The sequence below is a fragment of the Anomaloglossus baeobatrachus genome, chromosome 9, assembly GCF_048569485.1.
Source record: "Anomaloglossus baeobatrachus isolate aAnoBae1 chromosome 9, aAnoBae1.hap1, whole genome shotgun sequence".
Lineage (NCBI taxonomy): Eukaryota > Metazoa > Chordata > Amphibia > Anura > Aromobatidae > Anomaloglossus > Anomaloglossus baeobatrachus.
In genome coordinates, this window is record NC_134361.1 from 52,371,849 (window position 1) to 52,395,911 (window position 24,063).

At 42.1% G+C, this 24,063-nt stretch overlaps 1 protein-coding gene across 1 annotated transcript in view; it reads left to right on the top strand.

Annotated features, from left to right (window-relative positions):
- LOC142251167 (5-hydroxytryptamine receptor 2A-like) overlaps positions 1-24,063 on the top strand; it is a 639,303-nt gene that overhangs the window by 306,272 nt on the left and 308,968 nt on the right. The window contains exon 3 of the mRNA XM_075323709.1: positions 22,915-23,035. The gene's annotated coding sequence lies outside the window, so the exon portion shown is untranslated. The remainder of the gene's footprint in view (positions 1-22,914; positions 23,036-24,063) is intronic.

Here is a 24,063-nt window from a genome sequence, read left to right on the forward strand (position 1 = left end):
CGCATGTGAGTGATCAATGAGTAGAACATGCTGCCACGAGAGGTTGTGAGTTCTCCTTCAATGGAAGTCTTTAAAAAGAGGTTGGACGGACATCTGTCTGGGATATCTGTCTGGGATGATTTAGTGAATCCTTCTTTGAGCAGGGGGTTGGACTAGATGACCCAGGAGGTCCATTCCCACTCTAATAGTCTATGATTCTATGATTCTATGTATTCCCTTCCTGAAACAAAGCATCAGTGACGCTGGTTTAAGAGCCTCATCCCTTCTCTGTCCCTGAATGCTTTGAAATATGCACAGCACACATTCTTTTTTTACACCTAGATGAATAGTAACAGAGCGGTGTCAGAATACTCAGCAGAGACCAGTGACATCACTGGTGGGGGAAACGTTGGTCTTTTCATGTCAGGTACTCTGTGTTGCATTGGCCAATGCTAAATGTCGCGGGCGGGGGGGACGCCGTCGCTGCTGCGATCTCGCTAACGCTCGGGTCCGGCGCTGCTGTGGCTGCTGCTCGGTGGCTCGAGCGGTGGGCCGGATCCGGGGACTCGAGCGGCGCTCCTCGCCCGTGAGTAAAAGGGGTGGTTGATTTGGGGGATTTAGTCAGTGACGCCACCGACGGGTCGTGGTGAAGATGGGCACCACCGCTGCTGGTGACGGGGATCCCGGGATAGAAGGTAGGGAGCAGCTGGGATGTTATTTTCCCCCTCCGTGGGTAGGTGTCGGTGGTCCCGGGGTCCGATGATGTGATGGGGAGGCAGGGTTGGCGAGGTGCAGGGTTGCAGGGACAGCGCGGCGCGGTGCCGGATGGCACGGGTGTACTCACTCAGCAAGAAAGGTACAAAGTCCTCGGTAAACCAAACGGCTGGATGGACGGGTCCCGCAGCCGGCTGCAGTGTCTCTCCCCGGACAGGGGATGGCGGCTGTCTTTCCCTGCACCTTGATGTTCTTCTTCTGACTACTATGGATTCCCAACGGTAGTCCACTCCCCGGTGTATGGGTACCGGAGGAGCCCGTTTGCCTGCAGGCGCTGGCCCTTGGGTCTCTAGCCTTAGGCGGTTGCTGTATACCCTCACGGTGTGGGCTGTTGCCTTCAATCGGGACTTTTGCTGTAGTGAAACCCCTGGGGTTCCAGCCACAACCGGATCTGACTATTGACGGCGGCTCCAAGCCTGGTCGGGGTCCGATGGCCCTGCCTGTGTGTGCTGGCTTCACTTCGCTCCCTGGTCGGTACCGGCGGGCCGTCGCCCGACCCCGGTCCTACGGTTCCGCGTTGCTCCACCACTCCTGCAGACAGCCACCACCGTCTGCCAACCTTGCTGTTAGTGCCTGGGCCACAAACCCAGACACCCAAGTGTTCACTCCTCTCACTTCAAACTCCAAACTCTCTCTGACACTTTTCCCAACTCCAGGCCTGTGAACTCCTCGGTGGGTGGGGCCAACCACCTGGCTCCGCCCCACCTGGTGTGGACATCAGACCCTGGAGGGAGGCAACAAGGATTTTTGTTTGGCTGGTGTCCCTGTCTAATGGGGGTGGGGGGTGTTTGTATGTTATCTGTGACGACCTGGCTAGGCCAAGGCGCCACACTAAATACAAATTGAAGAATTGAGAATCTGAGTAAGTTAATGGGTCTGAAATTATTACTTGGGGGTCTAAATTTATTTAGTGTTCCTGATTTGGAGTCTGAAACTTCTTTGGGGATTGGATCTAGTCTAGGGTCTGATATTGATAGAGGCATCTAATCTGGCACCTGATAAATTTTGGGAGTTTGATCTGAAGTGTGAAATTTAGGGATGTGTTCTGGGTCTAATTTAGGGGCTTAAATTAAATCAGAGACCTGTTTTGGGGTCTTTAAATAATTTAGAGGTCTGGTGTCTGAATTAGGCCCGTATCACACTTGCGAGTGCCTCACGTGTATCTCGCATGAGTCTCACGTTTCATTACCAGTCACTGACTCTCACTCTCCTCACAGGAGCGTCTCCGCTGCATAGAGATGCATGCAACCGACCTGCTCCTGTGAGGAGAATGTGAGTCTGTGCCAGGTGATGCAACGCGAGACTCGCGAGGCACTCGCAAGGGTGACACCGGCTTAAGGAAAATAGTTTGATCTTAATTAATTTTGCTGCTTGATGTGTAGTCTTAAATAAAATACATATTGGACTGAAACCAATATTCACTTTAGAGCCTATGCCGTATACATACTTGATAATTTTTTGGATGGGTTTTCAGAAGGATTATTTCCAAGGCTACATTACCTTGTGCAAACCACCTACTCCATTCCCCACTGAGCCTTTTCCACATCCCCTCCATGCTTTTTTTCATCTCTTAAATGTGTGTTTGGACTGGAAGGCCAGGGTGATAACCAAAATCTCTCAAAGCTTTTACATAAAATTGAGTATACAGAAAAGCCACATATTGTTTAGCTGCCATTTTGCCAAACCTGAAAAACCTGCAAAAGTTTAAAAAACATCCAAAATAAAAAATCTTAGTTACTGCTAACCGTTCCAACCCCTTTGCTGCTCATTGTCCTTAAAGCCGTCTCTTTACTCTATCACAAGTCGCACTTCCAGTCTTGTTAACTCTTAAGACCCAGTCACTCACATCTGCCAGCTTGGCTATTCTAGACCAGATTACTGTGTGTCGCATGTTTTAAGGTCTTTCACATGCAACTCGCAGCAACCAATGGAGGTTTTGTCAAAGCCGGAAATCTCAGCCACAAGTGAATGGAAGAAACAAGAGATCCTAAGGACTGGACAGTGTGCAATGAGCAGCACTGCCCACCATCTGGTCCTTTTTTATTCTTCTGTTTTACCAGCGATCCCGACAACAATATGACAGGGATAAGGATTGCTGGTAAGTCACTGGGAGGTCGCTGGTGAGATGTCACACAGTCAGGCCTTACCAACGATGCAGTAATGATACAGGTCGCAGTAGCGACCTGTATAACGATCTCAGCGGTGATTGGGACCCTGTCACACAGTGTCGCACAGCGATGCGCCCTGCCCAGCATGACATCACCTTTGAAGAAAATGGTTCTGACCATTCTGTGTGACGGGGCCTTAAGCAGGAACTTCCGGTGTCAACCAAGTCTTGGAGGTTACTGCGCATGGCATGTCCGTCATGACATTCTGGCTGTAACCACTGAGGCATAGTTACAGCCAGACGTCTCAGATCTGGTATTAATGGGTCAAAGATGCGGCAGTGGAAAAACAGAAGAATAAAAAAGGACCAGATGGTGGGCAGTGCTGCTCATTGCACACTGTCCAGTCCTTAGGATCTCTTGTTTCTTCCATTCACTTGTGGCTGAGATTTCCAGCTTTGACAAAACCTCCATTGGTTGCTGCGAGTTGCATGTCAAAGACCTTAAAACATGCGACACACAGTAATCTGGTCTAGAATGGCCAAGCTGGCAGATGTGGCTCTTAAAGGGGGAATATGAAAGGCAACTCTGAGGATCAGACAGGTGAGTGGTGAGTTGAAGTTTATTTTTTAAGAATATATTAGGTTTATTATGCTCTGGAGTCTGGACAAACCTTAGAGCACAATAAAGGACATTCAATTTGGAGAGAATAATATTGCTTCAAATTGAATTTCCAGGAAAAGTCTGCATGGTTTTCGGCAAACTCGAATTATGTCAGATCCACTAATCACAAACTTTGTAACTAAGACTTCTTTTTATGCATTTTAGCTTTTATATCAACTGAAAGTAAGCACTACCTACTCAGATTAAGTCGGAAACTTTCTGAAAACTGTTTTTTTTTACTTGTAATAATGTTTTTATTACAGTCTTTAGGGGAACATGTATTATTGCAGGCCTCAATAAGATTGTCACACCTTTAATATGAAATCTCATATGTGAGATATATAGCCTCTGGAGGCGTAAGTAATAAATAAAGACTCCAAACGAACATTAAATTGTCTTAATGGGCAAGAAGATACCAAATAATTCAGTGTCTTATATAATGTATTTATACGATAAGGGAATTGTAGAAAATGATAAATCCTGTTAATTTCTATAAAAATTGGGAATTAAAGGGAAAATCTCTGTTGTCTGGAAATTTTAATGTATTACCTCTGAAATTGCATGTATTTACAGTGTTGTAATTGATGGCCAAAATAAATCAGCAAAATATAGCATACTGTGGATTCTTAATTCATCCTAAAATGTCATATTTAAGTGCAATCTCGTTAGAAGGTTCCATGAGATACAAGTGCATCTCAATAAATGATATCATCAAAAAGTTAATTTATTTTAGTAATTCAATACAAAAAGGTAATCAATATATTATATAGTAATTACACACAGAGGGATCTATTTCAAGCGTTTATTTCTGTTGATGTCGATGATTATGGCTTACAGCCAATGCAAACCCAAGTTGTTATCTCAGAAAATTAGAATAATTACCACAATACACCTGCAAAGGCTTCATAAGCAATTACAATGATCCCTTAGTCTGGTTCAGTAGGCTACACAATCAAGGGGAAGACTGCTGACTCGACAGAGGTCCAGAAGGCAGTCATTGACACACTCCACAAGGAGGGTAAGCCACAAAAGGTCACTGCTAAAGACGCTGGCTGTTCACAGAGTGCTGTATCCAAGCATAGTAATGGAAAGTTGAGTGGAGGGAAAAAGTGTGGTAGAAAAAGGTGCACTTGTAATTCTGAAATGTCCCTCTAGGTAAATAAAGGATCCACCTTCTTTGCAGACTATCTTCAGTTCTACCTCTTTTGCATTGTATTTATTTATCTACCTGTAGATCTAGTAAGCACACAATGTAGCATGGCCACTCTTTTAATTTTTATTGAATCAGCCACACGCTTGAATTGGCAAACCATTATTAATCAAAAAATCAGGACATGCCAAGCATTTTTTTAATCAATCCATTTAAAATCATTTGACTGCTATCTCTCCTGACTACCCCATGCACAGAAATGCTCAGCTGGGCCAAGGACTTTTGTGTTCTCTATCAAAGAGCCACTGCCAAACTCCTCTGGCAGCAGTTTATTCTCCAGAAACAAAAGGATTGACCATCAGAAATCTGGCATGCTGGATCCTTCTCTTCCTTGACATCCTTTTTTGGGAAAGTGTTGGAAGGCACCCCCACACATTAGACTGTTTGCCAATCCCACCAACATCAGTGGGTTTGACCCACGTTAGTCTGTGTATGGGAGATTCTATTTCCTACATTTGTATCTATTCATCATACTCTATTATGTATTTATCTGTCTCTATTATCACTTTTTTAATAAAAAACTAAGCAAAAACAATGTTAAAAGTAGTGATGGGAGAAGAATAATAATTAGTGTTCAGATTATTCATAACAAATCTCAAAGTACTTTTCCGGTATTCGTCACAAATAGAGATGATCGAACCTTTAGAAGTTCGGTTCGGCAGGTACAGTCAAACTTTACAAAAAAGTTCTGTTAGTGACCCCGACTTGATCTGAACCTCAATGGAAGTCTGTGATTGGCCCCACCTACATGCTGCCAGCCATAAACAGAACACTTCCGGTGGAGGGTTGCGTGTGCACACTACATCTGATCATGCTGATTTCACCACCAGTGTGAACCGTTTGAACACTGACCATAGCTTACACAGGGCTGAGCATCACTCATACCCAAGCACAGTGATGCTCGTTTGAGTGGTTTACACCCATAACTCACTCAAACTTCGAACCTTAACTTTTGTTTTTTGGGTAGACTCTTTCCGAACCCAAACCTTGAACCTCAGGTTCACTCATCTCTAGTCCCAAATAATGAACCTAATGCAAGTCAATAGGAAACCGGAGGATTTTTCTTGCAGTGACAAATACGAGCACAGTACTCAGTATTCAGTAAGCATTATCCGAACACTAATAGTTCACCCATCACTAATTAAGAATTAAAAATACAGTTGAATGCAGACTGGATAATTCTCCAGTTTATCTAACTATTGATGTAAAGGGCAAATACTTGGCACTCAAATAGTTTGAAGAAACTGGTATTTTATTGAGTAAGTGTAACGCCCTGGCCTATCAGGTCGTCACAGGGTATTGTGCAATCTGTCCTTCGGTGCAATATCCACCTCCTCCTTGGTTATGGGTCCCTAACCAATGGTGTTGCCAAAACCAGCTAATCAAAATCCTAGGAACACTCTGCACCACACCCACCAGACACACCAGTGGATGGCCTGAGTGGAATAGGGTCGCCCACTTGGGGTGGTTGGTAAGGGGAGGTCAGGAGTGTCAGGAGTAGGCCAGTGTAGTGTTGGAAACAAAGGAGAGAGGAGGTCAAGAGCTGGGCTCCTTGGAAGTATTAGGTAGCAGGCGGTGGTCTGGGCCTAATAGGTGCTAGGCCCCCGATAGCAGGGGATCGTCACAAGGGGCACGGTATTGTCGTGGAGGACAGCCGGCGGCCTTGTACCATCACCGGGCTGGGACCAGGGTATGACTGGGTATGTGGACCCAAGGTCAGGGAGTAGCTTCAGGCAACTTGACAATTCACCCGACAAGAACGGAGCCTTCAAGATCTGCTCTCCACCCGCTTCAAAATCGGGGTACTAGCGCAATGAGGGGGATAGGACTTTCCACAAAAACGGTCCAGGAAATCCCAAGCATGAACCCTGAGAGCAAGTTCCCTCAGTTAGCCACACTGGGGAGCGGGACCCAATTGGTTTCAAGCTATAGGGGCCAACTAGAAGAGAACAAGGTGCCAAGGGAAAGGTCACAGATCATCAGGCAACACCAGAAGAATGGGACCCAAACTAGCTCCCTCTCAGCGGCAGCAGTGTCCACAACTTTGGTTTACTAAGTTATCGGTGTCATCTTTATGGACTGAGTGAGTACGCAAGTGGCCCCTACTTCCCTAACGGCATGTGCTGCCCCCATCACCATGTCCCGGGGCATTTCCCCTACCCGTGGAGGGGTTAAACACCTGGCTGCCCACAACATCGCCACCGGGTACTCCCAGCTGCAGCAGTGGTACTCCACCTTACCACACACCATGGGTGGCGTCACAAACTCTAAATACACCATCCCCTGTAAATATCCCCTTCATTCGAGTGGCTGCATGACCCCCGGGTCCGGACACCCCTCAAGCCACCGCAGGTCCGGATCCGAGCAGCCTGGCTACTGACGTGGGGGCGGCACATAAGCTTGACCAGGTACAACACAGACGTTTCGGTTTAACATAGACCTTAATCAGTGTGCAGTGTAGATGATCTGCTCAGCTTGTGAGTGAAAGTAGCGCTGGTCTAGCTCACGGTGTCCACCACTGTGTGGCAAAAGCACTTTTGCCACACGGCGGTGGACACCGTGAGTTACACCATTGCTATTTTCACTCACAAGCTGAGCAGACCATCTACACTGTACACTGATGAAGGTCTATGTTAGACTGAAACGTCTGTGCTGTACCTGGTCAAACTTATTCAATAAAATACCAGTTTCCTCAACTATTTGAGTGCCAGGGGTTTGCTTTTTGCTACATACGGGACTGGATCCTACTTGAGCACCTACCACAGAGAAGTGTTGTTTTAATCCATAATATATAACTATTGATGACCTAAAATAAGAAATTAAGTGGAAAAAAATACGGAGAACACTGCTTCGCAATTTTGCACTGTTCATAATAAAGTGACTCTTGACTTAGAATTTAAGAAATCTTTAATTTCTCAAGTAATTTCTCCATCTTATTTGGGAGAGAATTATGAAGAATTTCAGCATAAGGCCATTCAGAGCATGGAATATATAATCCAGTTTTGTGAGTGACACTCTCTCATACAATCTGGCACAAATTCTGATGCATTCACTTTATAAAGGCACATTAATTATAATTCTAGACTTATCTTTGGTAATAAGTGAAAGGCAAATCATTACAGATTGCACAAAGCTGCTTAGGATGGCATTTTTAGCTATGTGTATTATTGCTGCAATTGAAATGGGATGTTCATTTAAGCGTCGCCCATCAATCTCAAGCAATTGCAGAGGAAAAATGTACTCTGCAGAATGCGCAAAATGTAACTCATCACAGACTACAAATAAAAGGCTGCCAGTATAAAGTAGACACCTCAACATCTTGCATGCAATGCTCAAAATTCAGCTTCCTACTTTTTTTTTTTAACATATATTTTGTACCGTTAAGTTAAGTGCAAGAGTAGTCCTGACTGATAAATGCACCAAGGAGTCAGGGGCAGAAAGTTATAGAAAGTATGTTTCATAAATCACATTAGGTATTGGGGAAGAATTGTGGAAATGGTACAATTAAATAAATGAATGCCCATCTGATATGTATCTGTCCCATGACTAGCAGGGTTTACCTAGTACCTGCTAAACCCCTAGAAGATGTTACAACAAACAGGTGACACAGGGGTCATGATACAATGGAGATCCCTGCTGCTAGGGAAAGGGGTGAGGGGGCACCTCTTAAACTCGCCTGAAGCTGACTCCTGAGCTCCTTAGCATCACTATACAGGTTCTTTCAACCTGTCTGCAAGCAGGATACCTTAGGCCCTCCGCTGGCCCTAAACTCACCCTGGCTAGTGAGCAGGCTGACGAGATCACTAGACTCGCCACTACAATACAAGGACACAAGGAAAGGAATACAAACAGAGGAAAAAGACATGCAAAGAAAAACACTGCAGGCGGCTTTAGTGCAGCAAACACCACTGCTGAGATATACTCATGACAGTATCATAAGAGGTTGCAATGAGTAAAGATTGAAATTTACATCTGTATCATGTAACTTGGGCATGAAGAGAATTTGCCCAAATCCTGTAATCAATTAAACCCACTGACAGATTTTGGTATTTTACCATTTCTTCTCCTCTGAGGGAGATTATTGGGAATTATTAAAAAAGACAACATAAGGTTCATGTAAACATTGGTGTTTCCAGCAGAGAAATATTCTGAGTGTTGGCAGAAAAACTCTGCATACCCTTGCTTTTGGGTACATTTTGTATGTACTTTTACGTGGTTTGTTTTTTTTTTTTTTTTTTTTTTATCCCATTCCTTTTAGGTGAAAAATGTAGCTGCCTTTTTGCTTTCAGATTTTTCACAAATCTGCAAGTAAATCCTTATGCCAACAAAGTCTGAGAATCCTGAAGTGTAGTGCACACATTCAGGATTGTTTCCTTGCAGATTTGGCTGTAGATGGTGGTCACAGGTCATGATTGGCAGCATAATGCTATCTGACCATGTCCCAATATTCATTGTGCGGTCTCCCGTCTTCACTAAATGTCCATTTGTGGACTTGGACATAGACGGAGAGACCATTTATTGATAGAACGTCCATGCATAGCAGGTCTGAATGCTGCCACAGAATTTTTCCTAGAAACATATGACCTGCTCATTTTACCCATGCAGTCTGAAGAATTAAAATGTGTCTTTAGATGGATATAAATTATATGGAGAGGTGATGGAGATGAATTTAAAGGGAACTGGCTTTCCAAATTTCAAACTCTTTATAAAACATCCGGCAGAAATAGTTAAATCTAGAGATGAGCACAAGTCCTTAGCACAAAAAGTGTCTGCATAACAGAGACCAGTTTAGGCAATTCTTATATGATTATTCAGCTAAATGTGGCCAACAATCAGGTTTACTACACCCTCATATAACAGCTACATACATGCCACACATCAAAAGGGCCAATTTGGAGGCCCAGCTGAGATTCTAGATATATCTTCTTGTTCCTACTGAACATGTGAAGTCTGTGGCTGAAGTGGTTTTATCAACATGTATTGAAAGCACAATTGACTACTTTGATATGGACTTCTCAAAGGTGGACACAACACCGGGTATGAGTCCTGGACCAGATAAGTTAACCACCTACTGGAGAGACAATTTGTACATTTTACAAAACATTTAAGAAGCAACTGATCCAATTTTTTAAAATTAACTTCTGATGCCAAGTCTTTTCTGCCACATTTGCTAGAGACCCACATTAGATTTTTACGAAAACCAAGAGAGATATAGGTAAGATGTCCATTTTATCTTGGTAATGTAAAATCTGTTTTCATAGACTAGAGATTTTACCCAGGAATTGAGAAATTTGAAAATAAAGGATGAGTTATGGCAACTAAGCTTTCTCATATATGTTATATTTCAAAGTTTCTTATTTTCAGGCATGCTATTGACTTATATGATTTAAATGTTGGTTACTCTTTAAACATTACATAGATATGTTAGACCAACAGCAGGCACTTTTATGTAAGTGAGGCTCCTTGGCACTGTTGAGTGGCATAGTCACCTATTGATGATACAGTATATCAGCAGACTTTCTATGCTCAGGCTCTGTGTGTCATAGGGTGTGAGGGTATATCAGGACCAGGGCTTCTAATCTGGCCCTCAGGTTAGGGATCTCTAGCTGTCCCTGATCCCAGAGATACCTCTGGTGAAAATGTCTTGGCTGCCTTCCTTGCCCTGCTCCTCTACAGCCCTGATCTAATATCCCCTGGGGAGGACCGGGACAGGAACAGTTGAACCCACAGATATAGACAAACTGGGAAACCAAAACTCTATCACACAGCTAACACACACGATAATATAAGACAATACTAATAAGGAGGAAATAACCAGTCAACAGGAGGGTTTCTACAGCACACCAAGCAACATGCAGTACACACAATAGCAAATGGGCCGGATTTGCAAAAGCTATAGTTGGCATGGGAAAACAGATTCCTCCATCTTAAAAAGGTGGGGAGTAACTGTGATGGGTCTCACGCAACATGTGACTTAATTTCTGCCAGCCTGCTGGTTTCCTTTTAACTCATGCTAGCCCGATGACTAATGAACACACAACTGATTGATGCCTGAGCCTGAATGTGCAACTGAGAAGCACCAGAGACACCATAGTATTGAGTGTCAGTCTGTAGTCTGAACAGAATGTCAGGCCACCATGACACCCGGCGAGTTTAGTGCCAAACACCGTGTGGCAGATGCTACTGAAGACCGGATCCAAGGAGAGAAACATGGCTTTTTTCAGTGTTCTTTCATCCCTATAGTGCCTTGTTAATCTGTGATGACATCTGTAGTCACAAGTTGATAAACATCAGGAAAAATAGATTGGAAATATACTGCTCCTGGGAAGTGCAAGTGATCTAGATGTATTTCATTCTCACAGCCTATTACAGAAGAATAATTCATACTCTAGCGTTGCTTTGTATGATTTTCCTATAGTAGCTGCTTGAAAGGAAGGAATGTAGAACACTTTAATCAATGCCTTTAAACAGACATTTATTTCTTTCGTTAGACTGTCTAGACTGCAAGCTCTTGGGAAGGACAAACATGTATTAAGCCAATTCTCAGTATTGACTACAACGATCACAGAGTAACGTTAAATGAACAGTTTATGAAGAAAGACAGTTTCAGTTACATTTTAATCTTTAATTTAACAAGGCAGGAAATAAAATAGACATGATCTACTTCTAGATTCATCATCAAGAGAAAAAACAATTCTCATATCCATCTTTCACTTTAGGTTTGGTTTAATATTGCCAAACACATGAAGTACAAGAAGGTAATTATGGATATAAAATATGCATAGAAACAATGCATTCACGCTTATACATTCATTCTATGATTTTCAAAGTTCAGCATTTTGAAGCTTAATTTATTTTCTCTCTTTAGAAAAACAGCAGCTAGCGGCCGCCACTTTTGCTAAATCCGAGCAGACTAGTGTTGACCGAGTAGTTAACTATTTGTGTTCATATCAGAAAAAGAAGGGGACCGCACAATCCTCAAAGCCAGTGATACTGGACCAGTCGAAGCGTACACATACGCGAAACGGCCGTCGTCCCTGCGAGGAGCCTGCACCCAGCTCCTTCCCTGCCTTTTATGCTACACCGTGTGAAATAAAGAAGTATCACTGGCTTTGAGGATTGTGCGGTCCCCTTCTTATTCTTATATGAACATTCTCTGGACGTCTCAAATTCTGAAGGATGAGCACTCCCCAGCCGTGAATGTTTGGTGCCCAAGCAACACTGCACCCGACTGTGTGACCCCCGCAAGGTAAAACCCAGTGGTGCAGGGCTACATCTCTATTTATTTAGGAGTTAACTATTTGTACTCGCTATGCTGTTAGCGAGTACTGTCCGCTACTCATATATTTGTTATGAGTAGCGGACTCAATGTAAGTCAATAGGAAATACTCGCTAAGTAACGAGTAATCCGAAAGCCGTACTTTTAGTGCGAGTAGCGAATAGTACGACTTTTGTTACTCGCTACTTAGAGAGTATTTCCCTTTGACTTACATTGCGCCCGCTACTCGTAACGAATATGCGAGTAGCGGACAGTACTCGCTAAGTACTCACTCAACACTAGAGCAGACATATTTCCAAAAAATCCAGATTTCCGGATTTTTGTAAAATTTGAGTAGAATTAAATTCCAATGCAATTTATTCACTCATCTCTATCACTTATGTCTGGATATCTCGAGCTAAAAGAAACAGTAATAAATTTATATTTATATGTCTATACGATTTATTTATGTCTAATTTTTGTGATGACTATATCCATTCCAGGTTTAATAAAGTTACAAAAAAAGTTTTCAGTTAATCAGTCCTGCTGTAGAAATAGTCATATCGTTAATGTTAAATATTAATGACTGATGTATAATTTATCATAATTAATTGGGACATAGTATTACTAATGAAACCTCTGCTAAGCAGGGGCATCAACTTTGCCATTTTTTTTTTCTTTATGGCGTAGGACTGAAACTAGGCATTACATTTACAATTCACATTGGATATTTGCTAATGATGCAATGCACTTCATTGACATGTAGATTCTGAGTTTCCCCATAAGTGTCATCCTAATGAGCTAATGTCCATCATAACACAACACTAATGATAATAAGGTTACTTCTCAAATATTTTAATAGAAGACAGTGGAAGAATATTCTGTACCGGACACGGATACTGCTAACGCGGTTACTTGGGAAGATGGACACTTTATAGATCACATTTATATGAACGAAGGAATTTCAGACACTGGAAAAATAAGGCTTTGGTGACTTCCTAAAGAATACGAAGAACGTTCAAACCAAGTACCGGTGCTGGGTGCACCATGGTGAGGCCAAACCTAGAAGTACACTTTACAACCTGCTTGTTTTCAATCTTCTCCATCCTTCTCTGGCTTTTTGAAGCCAGAGCTGTCAATTAACAAAGAAGGGAGGGTGTAGATTGAGGGAAGACAAGCAGGTGGGACGTGCGCTTAAAGGGAAACTGTCACCAGATTTTGGCCTTCCAAACGAAAACTAGCACTTTACGAAGCACCTGTGCTGTATTCTATGAAGGTGCAAATTACCCTGATTCCTCCTGTAGACCCCAAAATTACCTTTTTTAAAATCTCCCACCCGGTATGTAAATTGTCCGGTGTGGTCCAATGGGCGTCATAATCTATGCCTTACCCTCATGCTGTACTGATTGACATGGATGATGCCTCGGATGCCATCCATGTAGTAGGGCAAAATCTCCAGATTTCCGACCTGGCACAGGCGCACTTCACTCTCCCCTGTTGCGGACTGAGCCAAAAACATAGGTACGCCTGTGCAAACTGACGAGTTCTCTGTGCAGGTGCGAGATTTTGCCCAGCGATGTTAGTGAAGTGAGTGTCATCCATACCACCGTGCAAAATCTCATACCTGTAGAGAACTCTCCAGTTCATGCAGGCACACCTATGTTTTTGTATCTGCCCGCTATAGGGCAGAGTGAAGTGCGCCTGCACGAGGCAGTAATATGCAGATTTTGCCCGCCTCCGCCTATGAGGAAGGTGTCATCACCGTCAATCAGCACAGGAGGAAGACGAAAGGAGGGACAATAGGTTCAGATTAGGACACACCCATTGGACCGGACAATTTACATATGGGGTGGGAAATTTTATAAAGGTATTTTTTAGGTCTACAGAAGGGGTAACATGCACCTTTTATAGAATGCAGCACAGGAGCTGTTAGTTTTAATTTAGAAAGCCAAAATGTGGTGACAGGTTCCATTCAAATGTTTGTCCCCGTTATGATACACTGAGTGCCTCTAGTTTGTTTGAACAGTCATTCTATGCTGACAGAGTCCCTTTAATAACTCTAACATAAAAGAGAAGTAGTCTTAATACCATAACATTTGCACTATACCCTGTTTTTACATGTAGGATTCTACAATTTGTTTTATTATAGATGTTACATCCAACAGTGATTTGATTTTGGAGTTTCCATTAAATAAGAATTTCGGAGAGAAGTCTTTGAATAACTTATATAATAGGAGGTCTCCATCTCTCCATACAACCATTTATAGGTTTATAAAAAAAAATTATAAAGCTACAATGTGTATATAACGGTCAGAAGGAAACTGGAAGATGTGTGAACTCTATATATTAAAAACCTTTATGAATTTTGAATGATGAAACTGTCATTAAAAAAATAATATTGTGCCTGTTACCGTGTTTTACTCATTGACAAGAATTTATATTAGGTCAATAAAATTTAATTCAGAGATTTGTATAAAGTTTAGGGGAATTATTCTGTAGACGTTTTAGAAGGTTAACAACTTGATAAAGACATAAATAAAAATGTTTTTTTTCTAGAATGTTTTCTAGTGTAGCAAAACATGGTCTACGGGAGGAAAGTGGGAAGACTGGTGTCAAAAAAGATAAAATATCTAATCTGTTTACTTTTTAACATGTAAGTGTGCCGCCCCCGTGACAGCCGACGGGCTGCTCGGACCCGGATCCACAGTGACTCGAGGGGTTTCCAAATCCGAGGCGGGGTCGCGCGGCTACCCGGAATAAAAAGGGGGAATGTTTTGGGTGGTGAATGGGATAATGTTCGTGACGCCACCCACGGTGTGTTTTAACGTGAGGGACCACCGCTGTCGTTTTTGGGGGGGAGCCCGGGGACGATGGCGTGGAAGCTCGAGATGTTAACCTCTCCGTGGGTAGGGGAGTGATGTCCCGGGACTTGGTGATGGATGGAGTGGGGAACCGTCGGGGGTGAAGGGATTTTGGGTACTCACACAGTCCAAAGTCACTGACGCTGACACCAGGTAAACCAAACTCTTGAATACTCCCTCTCTGTTGGTCGAGCAAACTGGGTCCGTTCCCCTTTGGTGTTGCTGGTTGGTCTGAAGCATTGTCCCTTGGCACTGTGTGTCCTTCGTATAGATCCCTTTCGCTTAAAACTATTCGGGTCCCACTCACCTGCATGGTAGCAGGGTGAGCTTGCTCTCAGGGTTCACGCTTGGGATTTTCTGGATGGTTGTGGGAAGTCCTATTCCCCTTGTTGCGCTAGTACCCCGATTCTGGAGCAGGTGGGGAACTGTTCCTGAAGAATCCGTTCCCGTCAGGTGAATTACTGGGCTGCATGAAGCTTCTTCCCAGCCTAGGGTCTGTGTACCCCGTCGTGCCCTGGCCCCTGCCCGGTTGTAGCACAAGGCAGCTGGCCTGCTCTCTGTAGCAGCACCGTGCCCCCTGTCACTACCACCTTGTGACCGGGGTTCCAGCTCCTTCTGGCCAGGCCAACGTCTGGCACCTGGGACGGGTACAGGAGCCTAACTCCACAGCGTGACCTGTGCTGTCACCGCTGTCTAGCTGCTCAACTACTACTCAACTGACATCTCTGCCCTCCCTCTTCCATCCCTCCATTTGGGTGGCCCTATTCCCCTCAAGCTGCCCAATGGGTGTTTGGTGGGTGTGGTGCAGTGTGTTCCTCAGGATTTAGGTATACTTGTTGGTAGCAACACCAAATTGACAGGACCCGTAACAAAGGAGGAGCGGGTACCATGCAGAAGGGCAGATTGCATGGCACCCTTGTGACGACCTGATAGGTCAGGGCGTCATATAAGAAAACATGAGTATTATTCTGAGATGATAATCCGAAACAAGACCCCCTCAAAATTGTTAAATTAAATTTAATGGGTTTTCTCAGGATAGGCGCAGTGATGATGGGGACTGGTCTGATCGGCAACTTCCATCAGAACGGATACAATAGTTGGATTATTATAGTACACGAAAAAAGGTTTATTTACGTTTTTGCGGGCTGGCTAAAATACAACAAGTAGATCAAAAACCAAAGACATGAGCCGAACAAATGTTGGTATAAGTGTGATATGTAGATGTATATTCCCACTTTGGAAATGTACCAGACAGAACCTAAGCTCAAAACAAAATGAGCAAATATCTTGTAGTAAGTGACAAAATGAATCGTAGTAGTACATGAATATAATATAAGGTATTTAGTTGAAACTGTTTTAATGAAAAAAAAAATGTAAAATCCATCCTACCTCTGTGTACCCAAACAAAACGGACCCTAACTCTTAGGGGTACTTTGCACACTGCGACATCGCTAGCCGATGGTAGCGATGCCAAGCGCGATCGTCCCCGCCCCTGTCGCAGATGCGATATCTTGTGATAGCTGCCGTAGCGAACATTATCGCTACGGCAGCTTCACATGCACTTACCTGCCCTGCGACGTCGCTCAGGCCAGCGACCTGCCTCCTTCCTAAGAGGGCGTGTCATGCGGCGTCACAGCGACGTCACCCGGCAGGCGGCCAATAGAAGCGGAGGGGCGGAGATGAGCAGGACGTAAACATCCCGCCCACCTCCTCCTTCTTTCCTCATTGCAGGCGGGACGCAGGTAAGGAGATGTTCCTTACTCCTGCGGCTTCATACACAGCAATCTGTCCTGCCGCAGGAATGAGGAACAACATCGTACCTGTCGCTGCAGCGAAATTATGGAAATGAACGACGTGATACAGATCACCGATTTTTGACTGTTTCACGCTCGTTCATCTTCTCTCCTAGGCTTTACATGTTGCGAGATCGTTACCGGCGCCGGATGTGCGTCACTTTCGATTTGACCCCAACGATATCGCAGTAGTGATGTCGCAACGCGCAAAGTACCCCTTATAGTTATCCTCAATATTAGTCAGCAGATTTCAAAATAGATGGGGGCAGAGCAGAACCCAGACCCAACTCATCAGACAACTGCCCGTGGAAAGCTATATAAAGACAAAATGCCAGCAGGAGACTGACCAGAACCTAAGTAATAAAGGAAGTTGCCCAAGTGTGAAATAATGATAAATGGCCCTCCTCATCATCCGTTTTAAGAGGATGAGGCCTGCTTCATATTTTAATCACAATACGTGTGAGACTTCTAGTTACATAGGTTGAAAAAAAGACCTCGGTCCATCAAGTTTAACCTTTCTTCACCAATTATACATTTTGTCCCTAAATTATCTATACCCCACAATGTTAACTGTACTGAGGAAATCATCCATTATATATAATTTGTATGCAGTTTGCATTGTCCATTCTGATCATATATTTGCTTTAAAGGAAATCCATCAGCAGGCTTTTGTTCCTAAGTACGTTAAAATCTTTAAGGGTTAACACAGAGAATTCAGGGATGCCTGTCATAGTCCGATCTGTTTATTTCACATGTTTCTTTAAACAGCAGGATACTTATTATTGCTTCTCCTACAATGTCACCTGCACAGCAGTCAGACACGCCCCCTCCTCTGATTGAAACCTCACTCTCAATGTACCACCTCTATAGAGAGCCTGTGTGGGCGGGAGCAGCTCTATGGACTCTGCTGTATTGCTAAATCTAAAAATACTGATTGTTTCAAAATGGCTGTACACAGTAATCTAAGTGATACATCATTAGATTCAGGATCTCTTTGCCTACATCATGCTGCTCTCACATGAGGTAGGAAAAACCTGCTGACAGATTCCTTTAAGAGTATGTTATAACAAACAAGGCTAGAAACTGTCATAAAAAACTAAGCAAAGTGGGCGAGACGCTACTACGTTTGCTTATTCTTAGATAACAACCAACTAAATGAGAGCTGGCATACAATATTCCAAAGTTGTATAGTAAGGTAGATATTTTATAAAATCTCATCCCTGCTGTCCTCTGCTGACCTTATTGAACATACACATTGCCAGACAAACAATTTGAAACAGAGAACGTAGAATTCGACTTCCCACCTCATATGCAAATTATGAAACCACATTGTTTAAAAATGAAAAAAAGAAAATCTGACTTTGTAGAAAGAAGAATGACAGTTTGTTTTGCAATTCAAATAAAAAGCCGGTCTGCAACGTTACATTGTCGGCTGAAAATCTGAGGTTGTAAAAACAATGTCAAAACAAATATTTCCCAGAATTACAAACTTATGCACCATAATGCCTCAAGGACTAAGACTGTGCAGAACGTCTGGTTTTAGAGCCAATGCAAGAAGCACATTGTAATATAATACAGGTTAAAACTCATAAACTGTCCATGGAAATAAGGATAAATATATATATATATATATATATATATATATATATATAATATATAATATATATATAAAGGTGTGTGTGTGTGTGTGTGTATGTATGTCCGGGATTGGAATCTGCACCGTCGCAGCTACAGCAACAAAATTTTGCACACTCAGACGTCTGGACCTCGAGAGCGTCATAGGATATGTTTTGAAGGGAAATTTTAACCCCGCGCTTTACAGTTATTCACCAAAAAACCTGCCTCCATTAAAGCGAATGGACCTGGGAGCCACAGTGCAGCCAGAACTTCAGAAGAATGCGCAGCCACGCCCTTATATGGAATGTTGGTGTGTCACAATGCAGCCAGGGAAAGACAGACACAGGGAAAGAGGCAGACACAGACAGGGTAAGAGACAGACACAAAGAGACAGACACAAACAAAGAGACTGACAGGGAAAGAGACAGACATAGACAAAGAGACAGACACAGGGAAACAGACAGACAGGGAAACAAAGGGAAAGAGACAGACAGGGTAAGAGACAGACACAGGGAAAGAAACAGCGGGAAAGAGGGAGAGAGACAGACAGGGAAAGAGAAGGAAAGAGACAGACAGGGAAAGACACAGGGAAAATGACAGAGATAGATAGACAGACTGGGAAAGAGACAGACCGAGAGAGAGAGAGACCGAGAGATATATACAGAGGGGGAGACAGACATTATAATTACATTTATATCTATTTGTTGTGTGGTGTTTCTGTGCAGAATACATTTTTGTTAATACATTCTATTTTGTTGACAGCAGTTGTTAACCCGGGCGAAGCCGGGTAGTACAGCTCATATAATATATATATATATATATATATATATATATATGAGCTGTACTACCCGGCTTCGCCCGGGTTAACAACTGCTGTCAACAAAATAGAATGTATTAACAAAAATGTATTCTGCACATATATGTTACTGAACTTCTTACTACATTGCTATGTTCTCTCCCACACACTGAGATCAATAAATTATTGCTTAATTGATAAATCTGATTTAATATTAGACTTGTTAACCAACATGTATATAAACTTTAAAGAGTCTATGAAGATTAAAAAACTCACAATATTTTCAGATCAACTAAAAAAAATAACCAAAAACAAAAAACAAAAACAACTTACCTTCCTCTTTTCCGATTTGTCTTTCTCCAATTCAACACCAGCCTTTGCTTCCGGTTTCTATATTGACATCCTATCACAAGGACATGTAATCATTGCAGCCAATCACAAACAGTGAGGGATCACTGCCACCATTAGTGATTGGCTCCAGTGTTTGGGATAGGACATAATCACTGTGGCAGCAAGTAGAAACCGGCGGTGGACCCCGCAGCTACCGGACAATGGTCAACTAGTGACTATTGATTCTTCTTTTCTTTAAATCCTTCCGAGAAATAGATTTTACTGTACGCCCAGATAATTATAACCCAAAATATGCCAAAACAACTAGGGTGTAGGCAATAAATACCAAGTGGCAATAATATGCAAATTGGACAAGCTACTACATATTAAATATACAACCGATAAAGAGAAAGTAGCCAATGAAACTTATTCAATAAAATATATTTGATATTAATATTTAAAATATATATACTGCAAGGTATACTAAGTGGGGAATAAATAACCAAATGGAGCAGCACAGCAAAAGAATGTATAGGTTTGGCAGCGAAATAATACACACAGAGTTATAAGAAAAACCTGAACAATCTATAGGATTCTGGCCATGACATAAATTACCATTAGGGGAAAATCAATCATACAAAGTAATAAGGCCAGAAAAAGTGACTGTACCATCGTTACATGCACTGTGATGAGCTGACAAAGAACAGGCAGTGACTCTATTTAATTCATGTGAATATCAAGAGACAATGCTTGTAGTCATCACTTCTTTCTGCTGTGCCGGCACCAGGTCCCAACGTGCGTTTCGGTGTATTACCGTCATCAGGGTATAATATATTTGATATAATATATTTGATATTTATTTTCATCAACTACTTTCTTTATTGGTTGTATGTACATCCAGATAGTAAGTGATTTTTAGCAGCCCAATATACTGTTAGGTGCCAATGGTTGCAATTGTAGCAATGATTCCTATGGTGGCCTCCATGTCTGCAATAATCTTAACCAACTAGGTTTTGTTAGATGACCTGTTAGTCAAATACACTACAAATGTGCTACATATGCAGCATTAAAATAAATAAATAATGATATACTACTGTAAATACCAGTTTTAATTACAAAAAATGTTCATGTGAAGAGAGAAGAAACAAATTTCCCAACTGAATGCACACAAAGGATTTTTTCTGAAAAACTAAGTCCTATGTGTCCAATTGGACAAGGAGAAGATTTAAGATTTAATTATTCTTCTGCAAATACTCTTGTCCGGCATCTCCCAGGTCCATGTGCTTAAATACAGATATGTGATTGAGACAGAGAGCTGTTTCTTCCGACTGCAACCCCTTCAGACATGGTTGGGATAAACTACCATTTGAATAATTTGATGAGGCCATTTTGTTACATTTTTGAAGAACCCATTTAGGCCACCTTCACATTTACGTGTTTCCATTACTTGCGGCATTTATTTTTTTTCAAGGATAAAACATGTACCCATTATAACCTATGGTATAATAACCCATTATAACCATGTTTGCACATGTCCTTAGTTTCACATGGACTGTGTGGCTATGTGAACCACATGGTGACATGTCCATTTTTTTTCTTCTACCTGGGATGACAAAGGTCAGTACAAGTCTATGGGACAGTGTAAACAAATACAGCACACTGATGGCATGCGCGTGCCGTCCATGTGCTGTAGGTGTTTACATGTTATGAGTGTATCTCACTCTAGGGAGACCCAGCTAAATCTGGTGTCAAAAGGTCACAACGCCTTGCCACTGGCAGGTTCAATACTGCTATTTAATAACCTCCTTTTCCTTGTGGTGCTGTAAGGGATAAGTACCCTTTCCTTCTTGGCTGTGGGCTGTAACTGCCAATCTCAAGTGTGGCTCTTTGGGATCTCTCCCCTTCCCTATTTAAGTCATGTAATCTGATCACAGGATGCCTGTGATAGAAAGTGAATCCTCATTTCTATGTGATCAACTTTGGAAGGAGCATGCCCTTGAAGAAGTCTGTCGTGTTGTGTGCAGCGGTGTTTGCTGCACTGAAGCTGCCTGTAGTATCTCTTCCTTGCATGTCTATTTCCCCTGTTTGTATTCTTTCCCTTGTGTTTCTGTATTGTAGTGGCAAGACTAGCGATCTTGTCAGCCTGCTCACTAGCCAGGTGAGTGTAGGGCTAGCTGAGAGCCTAAGGTATCCGGCTCGGCGACAGGTTTCAAAGACCTGTAAAGGGACACTAGGGAGCTCAGGAGGCAGCTTGAGGTAAGTTCAGGAGGTGTCCCCTCACCCCTCTCCCTAGCGGCAGGGACCTCCATTGTAGCGTGACCCATGTGTTCCCTGTGTGTTGTAACCCCTTCTGTGGGTTTACTAAGTACTAGGTAAACCCTGCTAGTTACGTGCCTGACATTTAACATTGCAACGTATAGGAGAAGCTTTTTTTCATTGTTTCTTTATCCATATCAGGAAAACACACATGGCACACTGATGGAAAACATGGATGAAACCTGTACCAGTTTTGGATTTTTCACATACGTATTTTATACACACGTGTGAACTAGGCCTTCAATGGTGAAAAAAAAAAATATTTATTTTTTTTTAACAAATTTAATTTTTGGCTTAATATTCCATGACCCATAACATTTTCATTTGTACATCTATGGAGCTGTGTGAGGGCTCATTTTTCTGGAAAGAGCTGACATTTCTATTGATACAATTTTTGCCGTTGATATTATGTTTTTATTGCTTTATCTTATAGTGTAGTTGTGGCAAGTCAACCAAAAAATAGCAATGTTGCCATTTCAAACTATTTCTCTTTTATGCTGTTTATTGATCAGGTTAATTAGTTTTACATTTTGACAAAACAGACTTTTATGGATGCAGATTTTTTTTTTATGTTTTTATTATTATTATTATTATTATTATTATTATTATTATTATTATTATTATTATTATTTATAGCTGTGTAGCCTTAGCCAGAGTTTGTTCTTTCAGTCAGATCTAAACATAAAAATAAGATGCATTTCATAAATTTATTTAAAATAAAAATGTATTTTGAAGGGGCTCTTTGAAAGATGAAATATCCTGATACTTCTCATTTTGATTTTTTAGAAAATAGGCTCAGTTTTGGTCCCTGTTCTCAAAAACACAAGTGCAATGGTACTTCATTTTGATAATACTGAATTGGGATTGCATGTTCCAGGATTCAGGGCGAATATCATCTTTGAGCATCTTTGAAGTGTAGTGTGTTAGAGAATTGCCTTTCTTTTGTCTTGGCCCCATCTCAAGGATCCTACAAGTTATCCTCTTACATATTGCTCTGACTCCTCAAAAGATTAAGTTAAATTACCCTTTAGAAATATTAAAGGACGTGAAATGGAAACTTTTGTGCTTTGCCAATTGTTAATCCTAGTAGCTTCTCTTCTATTTTATTTTTTTTTTGTTTATTGTTTATTCGGTTTTCAACTTAGACTGCACAAAAACTAGAGGACAATAAATACTAGCGAAATAATGTTACTTTGTTTGATTGCTTTCAAGGAGGTTAACAGGATTTGGGGTCACAAACGTTCTGCAATTCTTCATGGAATATAAAGAAAATTGGCCATCCGGAGGGCACCAAGCGACAAGGACAGAATAGAATAAGAAGATCCTCATTAAGGTAAAGCTTTTAATCTTTCTGTTACTTTGAAAAGTTTTTAAAACTTGGCTAAAGTTGTCCGTAAAACCTAAAGATCATCAAACTGTTACCCACCTGCTGTGACGGAAGACATTTGTAGAGATTTCCTTTTAATGGTATATAGCAGAGATAGCCTTAGTTTGCATGTTGCCCTATGAGGTACCAAATTTACCCTTGGATATTGGCCTATGGGATACCTACTTTACCCCTAGAAATTGCCCTATGTGATACCAACTTTACCCCTGGATATTGCCCTGTGTGATACCAACTTTACCCCTGGATATTGCCCAATGTGGTACCTACTTTGTCCCTGGATATTGCCCTATGTGGTACCTACTTTATCCCTTGATATTGCCCTATGTGGTACCTACTTTATCCCTTGATATTGCCCTATGTGGTACCTACTTTATCCCTTGATATTGCCCTATGTGGTACCTATTTTATCCCTTGATATTGCCCTATGTGGTACCTACTTGATCCCTGGATATTGCCCTATGTGGTACCTACTTTATCCCTGGATATTGCCCTATGTGGTACCTACTTTATCCCTTGATTTTGCCCTATGTGGTACCTACTTTATCCCTTGATATTGCCCTATGTGGTACCTACTTTATCCCTGGATATTGCCCTATGTGATACCAACTTTACCCCTGGATATTGCCCTGTGTGATACCAACTTTACTCCTGGATATTGCCCTATGTGGTACCTACTTTATCCCTGGATATTGCCCTATGTGGTACCTACTTTATCCCTGGATATTGCCCTATGTGGTACCTACTTTATCCCTTGATATTGCCCTATGTGGTACCTACTTGATCCCTGGATATTGCCCTATGTGGTACCTACTTTATCCCTGGATATTGCCCTATGTGGTACCTACTTTATCCCTATATATTGCCCTATGTGGTACCTACTTTACCCCTGGATATTGCCCTATGTGATACCAACTTTACCCCTTGATAATGCCCTATGTGGTACCTACTTTAGCCCTCTATTATGTTAAAAAAAA